At 47.3% G+C, this 11,142-nt stretch overlaps 1 pseudogene; it reads left to right on the forward strand.

The window, feature by feature from the left end:
- The first annotated feature begins 5,544 nt into the window (after positions 1–5,544).
- Positions 5,545–11,142, forward strand: part of LOC101987898 — a 7,295-nt pseudogene continuing 1,697 nt past the window's right edge.

Here is an 11,142-nt window from a genome sequence, read left to right on the forward strand (position 1 = left end):
TTCTTAGTCACAAGGAATGTCAAGAGAATAAGTAATCTTTGGTATCCATGGAGTTTATTCAGTTATTTTATGCCATGTGTGCATGGACCCACAGAGCACAGCATGTGTCAAAGTCAGAGCTTCTAGCATCATTTCCCTCCCTCCAACCTGTGGGGCACACAGACCTATGTGGATTGGTAGGAGACCTTTGCCCACTGAGCAGCCTTGCTGACCTTTCATTGTTTAACTCAACATGCCATTAAGATTTAAAATTAGTCAATTTCTGGAGGCAGGATCGCCCATTTTTGGTCTGAAGTAGAGCTAAAACCTGACTCTTCCCTTGATCAAGTCCGGTTCTGACCTCACTAAAAGGTTCTATCCCTTTGGGAGATCTAGTCAGTGCTGTTCTGTTCCCAGTATCTCTGGTCTGCAGGTTGAATTTAGCAGGGAGCTTTCATTGTTTGGCATTAGTGACACTGTTCCCGCAGAACACTGCCTTAATGGGTAACAGACACGGAGGTTAATCTGTCATTACCGGGATCTGCCCAAATAGCTCCGAGGGGCTTGTTTTTCCTTCTGTTGTCTCCCTCTTTTTGAAGCAGGGTCTTTTGTGGCTCATGCTGGTCTTGATCTTACTCTGATGTTGACCTTGAACTTCAGATCTTCGAGTGCTGGATTTGGAGAGTGGCCTGCCACAATAGCACTCATCCATAAAAAGACTTGAGCCTAGCACTGCATAAGCTAGGCCAACTCTGTCACCTGAGCTGCATCCCAGCCCCCTAGGAGTAAAGTTCTCAATCATACTTGACAGTGAAAACCTGTAACAGCAGACGCTAAGACTTACAAGTGATACATAGAACAGAGACAGGCAGTTCTAGCCAATCCTCAGTATGCTAACCTGTTGCTCCAGTCCTGTCAGAAATGTGAGTCTGTCTATTCAGGGCGTCTGTTTGGTTGGTGTGAACTAATTTTAGAGGGACCTCAAGGGACTGACAAGAGGTCCCAGCAGACCAATGTGCTTGCTGCCAAGCCGGATGTTCTAGGTTTGACCCCTGGAGCCCACATAGCAGAAGAGAACCAGTTCCCAAAAGCTGTCCTTTGACCTCCACATGCTTGTGGCATGTGTGCAACAGCCCCTCCCAAAATAAAGCAGTAAATATAAAAACATGAGACAGGCCTGTGATGAAGTGTGTAAAACTCAATAAAAGGATAGCTAAAATCCACTGGTGTGTGATCTAGAAAGTATTCCCAAAGCTCAACTCATGCTGCTCTAAGGGGCACGCTTCGGAGATTCAGAATGCTCACACACGGGCAGTCACCCCAGAGAGGCTGGGCTCCTTCTCATGGTTTTCCGAGGACGGTCAAGGCAGGTAGGACGGTCAAGGCAGGTAGTAGCCCACAGGGATGAACAGGGAGTCTCTCGATCTCCTGAGGAGGCGGGACAGCTAGCCTTTGTCCTCAGCTGCTGACCACTCATCTGAAGGCATACTTCTCTCTAGGGGCAACAGGGACCTGTGTGGTTGCTGTGTTATTTCAAGAACCTGTTTCCCGCTGCTACACTGCTCAGAGCCTGTCTGCTCACCGGAAATAGCCAGCTGTCCTTCCCTCCATCTCACTTTTCACTGCAACTGAATCCCAAATGACGGGGGAGTATTACAATATATGTGGAGAGAGAACCAGGCGGGCAGAGTCCTTGAGTGCAATACCTCGGTCCCCATCCAGTCCCCTTTCCCAGTGTGACATTTGAAGTCTCCTGGGACCTCAGGACTTCTCCCCAGATACCAAGACCACAGGCTTTCTCTTATCTTATAATGATATGTCACCAGCACAGGCAAAACTAGTCTTCTGGTGTGCAGGTGATGGGGGTAAAAGTCTTCTGGGATCCAGCAGATAGGGCCACCTCTCTGCACGATGTGCAGTACCCGACAACTGCTCAGATATCTGAGCACCCCTAGCGCCAGGCCAGGCAGTGAGAAATGATTGTCCTCATCTACCAGGGGTTAATAAAGGCTAAGAGACAAGCAATTGCTGAGTGGTCCAGCCTGGTGTGTGCACAGCCCACCTTTACATGTGAACACACACGCAGCACATGGTATTCCAGCCTGGTGTGTGTGCAGCCCACTTACACATGTGAACACACATGCAGCACCTGGTATTCAAACCTAGTAGCTCCACTTTATGGATGAGAACAGAATCAAAGCCAGCAAGAGGCACCAAACCTGCATGTGCTGGAGCCCAATCCCATGCTTGCTGACTCCTGCAGGGCTTGAGCAGCACAGGTGTAAGGCTGCCATAGATCCCTGCTATTTCCAGCTAATTTATGATCACAGGAAAACAGACAACCCCGAGGGAGTAGCCAGCTGGCACTGGCTGAGGTCTCCCACCCTCCTGCTGAAGACACAGAGGCAGCAGCACCTGGCACTAATGTCAGGCTTTGGAAGATTCTAGGTTTCATTTGCTTTTTTGAGACAGGGTCTAATGCTATAGATAGTCCTGGCTGTCCTGGAACTCTGTAGTCCAGGCTGGCCTTGAACTCAGGGATCCACCTACTTCTGCCTCCTGAGTACTGGGATTAAGATTGTGTGCCACCACGCCTGGTTAGAAGGAACTGACTGTTCAGGGGGCTCCAGGGGGCTCCTGTGGCCTCTGTGACTGTGAATTAGATATCCCTGTCCAGGACTGAAGGGAAGGAAAGTGCAGGGGTACTATCAGGGAAATGCCAAAGCCAAGATCCAATTCAGAGTTTAGGAATTGGCACAGTTCTGACCCTGGGCTGGATGGAAGGACACAAGCAGATAACAAAAGAGCACTTAGCACGGTACAGTGGGGGCTTGCAGATCAGTAGAGGAGAGCTTGCCTCGCTTGCAGGAGGCTCTAGGTCTAATGCCAAGCACAAAATAATGGAAACATGAGTGATACAGAGCAAAAATGTCAAAATGTCTTTTGATAACCAAACTGCAGATGAAAAGCAGATGAGGATGAAGGCTAATTATCCTGACTTCAAAGGTTCTAGAAGCCCCTTTGTTTCAGAAGAGGCACCTGCAGGAGATATCCCCCCTGCAGCCTGCACAGATACTCAAGTCCATGAACATCCCTTAAAACAGGGCCACTACCTCTCGGCCAATCCAAAGATGGGTGGGTAGTGGTGCTGACTGCCAGCCAGAAGATAACTTGTGCCCTAGGCTGTGAGCATGCAATCTGTCCTGGCTTCTCTGGTGCCATGACACTTTAAAGATTTATTTATTATGTATACAACATTCTGGGGTGCCAGATCTCAGTACAGATGGTTCTGAGCTACCATGTGGTTGCTGGGAATTAAACTCAGGACCTCTGGAAGAGCAGCCCGTGCTCTTAACCTCTGAGCCATCTTTCCAGTCCCTGCCATGACACTCTTGAGTCTTTAGAAATCTCCCCATCTTGCCTGTACCTTCCTCCAGCTCCACCCATCTCAGTGTGAAGGCCTTCAACCAAGACTCAAGTGAGAAGATGGCGAGGGCATCTCCAGGGCTCTGAGGAGACAAGACTGAGTCCTAAGGATACTGGGGAGTCTCTGGAATAAGAGCTGTCATAGATGTGAGTAAGAGGACTTGATATCTTCAAGAAATGGGCTGGTCAGGGCCAAGAACATTTGTGATTAGGACATTAGGACTCAGAACCACATCCATAATCCCGGAGAGGAGAATTAGGAATAGCCAATGGCCAGTTCTGAGATCATTTCTACATGAGGAATCTCCTTCATCAGGAGTAGATGGTGTCTCAAAAGATCACAGAACACAGTACTCTTAGAGGACCCAAGGTAGGATCCTGGTTCCTATAGCATATGGCTTATACACCCTACAGCTTGAGTTCTAGGTGGACCCGAAATCTCTGGCCTCTCAGGTCAGATGCCTGTCCCCAGACACATGTCTACATATAAGACCTTAAAGAAAAATGTTCCAAACAGTATATAAGAAATGATTGAAGGGCTCCCATAGAGATGAACACGAGGAGCATTAAGGCCCATGTGCCCAGAGTGAATACAGAAGTTCTTTCCTACCCATCTGACCCTGCTCTGCCTCTGTCCAGTGACGTCATTGAGTTGTATTTTCCCACATGTCACACATTCTATTTGATATCCTGAGTTCTATGACTATTTCTATCCACTAACAAAATCAGAATGCAGAGGATAACTCCTAGCCAGTTGGACCAGCTCTGGACAATGGGCAGCTTGTGACAAGTCAAAGTGCTAAGACCATCTTTGATCTGACGAGACTGTTCCCAGCTATGGGATCAGAACCAAAATGGGATTTGAGGACCACCCTGCCACTATACCAAGGCCAGGACACCTTATCCACTGAGCAGGAGTTACTATTGTAAGGAAAAATCTAGGTGCTGGTGCTGAGACCAGATCCTTTTCTAGAGTAGCAACTGCTTTTAACCAGTGGCTGAGTGCTCTCCAGCCCTCGATGCCACCATTATTAATGCTTTCGGCTTTGATAATATACTTGGAGACTATCCAACTCTCCACTCGGGGACCAGATATCAGGCAGAGGAGGAGTCAGGCTGCTGGGCTATTGTTTTATGAATGCGACATGGCTGGAAAGCATCTCCTAGCATCTGATTATAGTGTCTGAGTTCTGAGAATGGACAGTGAGTTTGAAGTAACTCATGCTTTGTCATCCTTTATCCACACCTCCTCCTGTAGAACAAGGCAGTGCCTCACCATCACATCCACAGCATTAACACTGAAGGTCTTAGCCTGAGCAATCATCCAAGAAAGGACAGAATTCTAGGCATTAACAGTTGTTCAAGTAGACAGAAGACAGCAGGGTTGACTCCACTAACAGCAGATAGGCTCCGCCTCAGTGGATGCAGAGGAAGGAATGGCAGGTTCTTCACACTTCCCATCTGGAGCCTACGCCTCAACCATGGTCTCTAAGTGGTGTATGGAGGTCCTTCTGTATTTGTGTCAATTTCATTGGTTGAATAAAGAAGCTGCCTTGGCCTTTCGATGGGACAGCCCTTAGGTGGGTGGAGTAGACAGAACAGGATGCTGGGAAGAAGGGAAGTGTGGCAGATGCCATGATTCTCCAGCCTGGGACTGACGCTGGTTAGGAACCTTTCCCAGTAAGCCACGACCTCGTGGTGACATACAGTTTATTAGAAATAGGTTGAATTAAGATGTGAGAATTAGCCAATAAGAGGCTAGAGACAATGGGTCAGGCAGCAATTTAATTAATACAATTTGTGTAATTATTTCGGGGCTAAGCTAGCCAGGCAGGACACAGCCCACTCCCCCTACTACATCTAAGAAAGACTACACACCTCCATTTGCCTTGGAGGACTTCTTACAGGCATGCTTAATGGCCCCCATGAACACTTACAAGGAGATTGGGAACCAGCATCTCACCATATTCCCAAACACTCTCATATTCCCAACTATGATTTCTCTACCATGAGCTCTGCCACATTACCAGTCTCGTTACCTGCCCTTCACAGGACCTGGTGGAGCATATAACCAGTGGTAAGGAAAATTAGGTCTAGGAAAGGGTGGGCAGTGTGCCCAAAATCATTCTTCCCTACAACATGGAACAGATCATGATTCAGGTGAGCAAGTTTCCCAAAGGGTGGGCTGAGCTTCTCCTAGAAATTTCTATAGAGGTCACAGTTTGTGGTATCTGTAGATCATCCCTCCCCTAATAGTTCCTATACTTGCCCCTCAGATCATTGGCTTTGGAGCTGAGGACTGAGCACCAACACTGGATTTGCACAATGGCCTCATGTGGAGTTGTGGCCCCATTTGGGACATACTTCTGCATTGCTACTTCGTATTTGACTCCTGGTGTTCAGTGATAACCCTTGCAGGAGGTTCTGTTGAAATGTCTGAGCAGCTCTTCAACAGTCAGCTCTTTAAGGGGAGGCCTTTCCATGTCCAGAGCCCCCCAACCACTCCCCAGGAAGTGGGCAGACCATCCAACAGCATATTTGGGGATCCTACGTATCTTGGCTACTTAACTTCACCTTCCCTGAGGTAAAAGTACATTTTTCTAGAACAAACCTCAGATGAATCATCTAAGGGTTGACTTCCTAGGCTTCAGACACACCCCAGCTATGTTCACTGAAGATCAAATGAGCCTCATCTCCCTGTAAAACAAAGACATGCTGTATTTGGTAGTATCCACTACAACATGAAGACATCCTGTCCTTGCACAAAATGAGAATTCTTTTCACTATTTTAACAATTATTAGACAGTTCCACATCATGCATCCCGATCCTACTGATTCCTGAGACACTATCCTGTCACCACTGAAACATCCAAGGGAAATCCCCTCACAACTCATTTACAATGACTAGCAACAACCTCACCCCCTCTGCTTCCCATATGTCTTCATTGATCCTATATAGCATTGGGGCTTCAGGGTGTCACCCAAGTATGCCCTTTGGTCCAATAAGCCCTACCCAAATTGTTCATACAATGTCTCGCTGGCCCATTTCAAGCTTCTGGCACACCCTCATCCTGAGTTCTTCACCTAAGCTCCTCTTGAATATCTGGTTATCCCCAGTCATGGGATACAGGACCAGTCCCTTCCTGCACTCCAGCAGGGTATCAGATAGAGGAGTTACAGTGGGCTGGGTCTGTCCTAGTTCCTGGACCAACCAGCTCAGCTACCAAGACCCCACATACTGGGCCTTAGATTTAACCCACTGATTATTAATCTTACTTTTTGATCACAACTAGATAAACAGCTAGGGTGAAAGCTCTTTCCATTCAACACTATGGAAACAAACAGTTTTACTAAGGCCCACATGCCAGCCTAAAGGTCAGATCTGGAGACAGCCAGATGCAGGAAGCCTGTAGGTGAGCTCCAGCCCTTTAGCTCTCTGAACACAGGATAGAATTAGGAAAGTAACACGAGAAAAGGAATTTCTATTCTTAAGCAAACTGTCCTTGATCCATTGTACATCTCCTGTGACTGACCCTAAAACCTGAAGTGCTTGAACCTCAGCATTTTCATCCAAGTCCCTCTCATCAGGTTCAGAAGCGATGAATCCACACCCGCTGACTTCTAATTCCCACAGAAGATCTGCGGTTTACCTGTTTCCAGTTTATGCTGAGCCACTGCCCCCCACCAAGGCCCAGGCTACTGAGCCAGTCCCACTCAAGGGACCAAAAGCAGTACCTGTCCCCTGACCTGTAGCCTGCTTTTGACTCAGAACCACATGTGCTGGCTTGCGACATTTGCTGACCCTGTCACCTCGCAGCCCTCTGGTCCCTGTTGGATCTGGATTTGTTTTGGCTCTTGTGTTGAATCTGCACTCAGAACCCAAGTCACTGCAATTTCCAGGGAGAGCTGGAGCTCAGGAAAAGCTGAGAGCAGAGAATATCCGATCCACAGGACAGGAGGATGAAGGCGCCACAGCTGCAGGTCAGGCTGGCTCTGCAGGTTATCTTCTCTGCTCAAGGGTGGCCAACTAGATCTCCAGAATTCCCTCCCAGGGTATAAGCCATTCTCCCCAGGAGAGCTCTCTCCTCAGTCTTGCCCAAGACAAGGCTCTGGGCTGACTCAAGGGCAAAGAGGTCTTAAAACAGCCGTAAGGAAAACACTCAATGCAGGTCCCTTAGCGACCAGCCGTGGCTCCTATTCCCACACTTGATTTTAGCTCTCTTCAGCTGAGGACACATGAAGACGCCTTGCAGTCCCCTTGCCCCATTTGACTCCTGCTTCAGGACAGCTCAAGTCATCTCACTGAAGGTTCTGGAAAATATTAACTCCATACTCCTAAGGAGCCTAAAAGAATCATGCATGAGGGCTGTCCCCTCTGATGACCTTGTGTCTGAAGGCTGACTTCCTTTATTTTGAAAACAGAATGACCCGAATAAGGCCACTGTACATCTCGATCAAGCCAGAAAATTTTCGGGTACAGCTGCCATCCATGAATAGTTATTCATTAAAGAACTTTGTGGATTAGATACCTCTCTAGATCATGATGTCACTGAGCCCTTCTCCTGGGCCATTTTTTGTCACTCACAGGATATTAGACAAAAACCAAAGGGATAACCATGCTACATCCCACAATCCCAGAGGAGCTAGGTAAAAAGGGTGACCTGAGAGGGGCACACATGGAGGACCCCAAGAAGGGGAAATAGATCTCCTGAGTAAACGGAGAGGGACATAGAAGGGAGGAGATGCAGATAGGAACCCGAGGGATCGAGATGGTTTCGTTGGGAGAGGGATACATCAATGAAAGATCTTGGTACAGGATTGTGGAGTTAGAAAGGAAACCTGGTGCAAAGCAAAATTCCCAGGAATCTACAAGGATGAGCCCAGCTAAGACTCCTGGTGATAGTGGAGAAAATATCTGAACTGACCTGCCCTTGTAATCAGATTAGTGACTACTCTAATTGTCATCCTAGCACCTGGTGGTAAGCAAAATTCCCAGGAATCTACAGGATGACCCCAGCTAAGACTCCTGGCAATAGTGGAAACTATACCTGAACGGACCTGCCCTTGTAATCAGATTAGTGACTACTAATTGTTATCCTAGAACCTGGTGGTAAGCAAAATTCCCAGGAATCTACAAGGATGACCCCAGCTAAGACTCCTGGTGATAGTAGAGAAAGTATCTGAACTGACCTGCCCTTGTAATCAGATTAGTGGCTACCCTTAATTATCATCCTACAACCTACATCTAGTAACTGATGGAAGCAAATGCAGTGATTCACTGCCAATCACTGGGCTGAGCTCCTGGAGTTCAGATGGAGAGGGAGGAGCTGGGGGTGGGGTTAAAATCATGATGGGGAAAACCAGAGACAGCTGACCTGAGCTAGCGAGAGCTCAGACTCTTGTGTCACCTGGGGAACTTGCACAGGGCCAAAGTAGGCCCTCTGCATGTGGGCGACAGTTGTGTGGCTATGGCTTTGTTTGTGGTGCTCCTGGCAGGGGGACCAGCACTTATCCTGTGTAAGTGAACTGGCTTTTTAGAGCCCATTCCCTATGATGGGATACTGTGCTCAGACTTGATACAGGAGGAGCCTGGTACTACCTCAACTTGGCTTGCCAGACTGATTAACTCCAAGGGAAGTCTTACCCCTAAGAAAGGAACAGGGGTAGGAATGGGAGGGGGAGGAGGGGAGGAGAAGAGGGAGAGGGGACTGAGGTTGGTATGTGAAATGAAAAAATTAAGATTTTTGATCTTTAAGACATTGGTATAGGAGCAAAGAGGCTACTTTGTAGGCCTGAGCTCAGGACACTTCAGGATCTATGGGGGAGGGAGATCTGAGGGTGCAGATGAACAGGCCACAGCCTGGTGTGGACTCCTTTCTAAATGCATTAACTTCAGTTTTCTGGGGACATCCACTACTTTGAGCTAGCCTGACTATTGTCCCTATCTGGCACTGCATGCTTCCGTGGGCCATCTGAGGGTCACCGAAGCAAGCTGTGGCTTTGCGGGTTGTAAGGACCAGTCATGGAGCGGCAGGGCACAGGTGTAGTTCCTACAGATGTCATTGCCCAGAGCTTCTAGTTGTTGGCCTGGTTCCTCAGATGAGAGTTGCTTTGCCACTCAGAACTGGGATTCACAATTGTCCAGCTGCCAACTGCTTTATTATAAGCGAGAGGGCCTGTCGTCCTGAACACCAGACACATGCCTACCACATCCAATTGGTTCTCTTTTCTGATATGGAGTCTAACTCCATGTAGCCCAGACTGGCCAGGAATGGTCAGTGAACTGCTCACTTTTGTCCCCAGAGTGGTGTGATTACAGCTGGTGACTAGACACCAGAGTCAGAAATTCTGCAGGGGCTGGCCTTATATAACCTAGCATATTAAATAAAGGCCCGACAGTGAAAAGAAAGCACATTAAAAATCCCTTAAGAAATTCATTGACTTTAGAAAATAAAGGCTTAAAAAGGAAAATTGGCTTCCTGGGGGTGGTGGCTCATATCTATAATCCCAACACGGTGGCAGAAGGATTGCCATGAGTTTGAAGCTAACCTACAACTATAAAGTGAGACTGTCTAAAAGTATAAATCTGCAGGATATTTTTTCCCCCAAGTTAACTTTGTAGTAAGCATTTACAGTATATGCTAAATGCATAGATATTTTGAGGCAGTTTCTCCATGTAGTCCAGGCTAGCCTCTATGCTCTGACTTCTGCCCAATGAGAGCTGAAAAGCACACAAGTCATTAACACATTGACAAGAGATTCCACGTGTATGTTATCGATAATAATGTTAGGAGATCGTTAAGCTTGTTCTTTAAAAAGTGGTCTTGGGAGGAAGAGTAAGTCCTTCACTAACTGTCATTAGCATAATCTTTGGTATTAACCTCCAAAACTCAAAACCTTGAAACCTAACCTGGAGAATCTTTTGTGCAGAGCAATTTGAGAGAGCCTTTCGCAATTGCCAAGCTGCCCGATGAAGTCTGGGTCCACTCTCCATAGAACCACTTCTGCCTCCCATCTACCCAACACCCAATGCCAAAGTGGCCCAGTGATCACAAGCCAAACCTCCTGAGATGCTTAGATAGGCTGCTACCCCGTGTATCTCCAACAGTGCCCAACCTAAACGTGAGCATTTAAAGTGGAGGAATCATCTTTTGAATTGTGTTCACAATCAGGGTCTCCATGCTGGGTTGCTCTATTATACAACTGGACGACCTAAAAACTTCTCTACCCAAAGCAATGGACTCTACAATACCCAGTGAGTCTTTGCAGGAAGAGATTGGTGCTGTTACCCAGAATGGGTGGCAGTTGAGGGAGGATAGCACCATTACCATAAATGGTCAAGTGCAGCTATGGTGTAACCTAAACATGCAGTCACATTTTGAGTACTGCTACTTTACACTTCATGTACATAAAAACTCACTACCTCAGTCAATGGCCTTCCTCGATATACTTGTCACTCAGATAACTGGGTCCTTGAGTCCTATGGGCTAGACACATCGGTCCTGTGAAAAAAACCAACTATTTGATGTCCAACCTGTTCCCTGTACTTGAACCAAGTCAAGTATAAGCAGTGTTATGTGAGCTTAGTGTTATGTGAGCTTAGTATAAAGACATACTAGGCAAATTTCCCTTATGTTATCAGCTGCCTCGGGTCTGAAAAAGCATGGGATAAAACCGGACTTGCTGAACATAGTTGACAATGAGAACTACTGAGAACTCAAGAACAATGGCAATGGG

The sequence above is a fragment of the Microtus ochrogaster genome, linkage group LG2 (assembly GCF_000317375.1).
Source record: "Microtus ochrogaster isolate Prairie Vole_2 linkage group LG2, MicOch1.0, whole genome shotgun sequence".
Lineage (NCBI taxonomy): Eukaryota > Metazoa > Chordata > Mammalia > Rodentia > Cricetidae > Microtus > Microtus ochrogaster.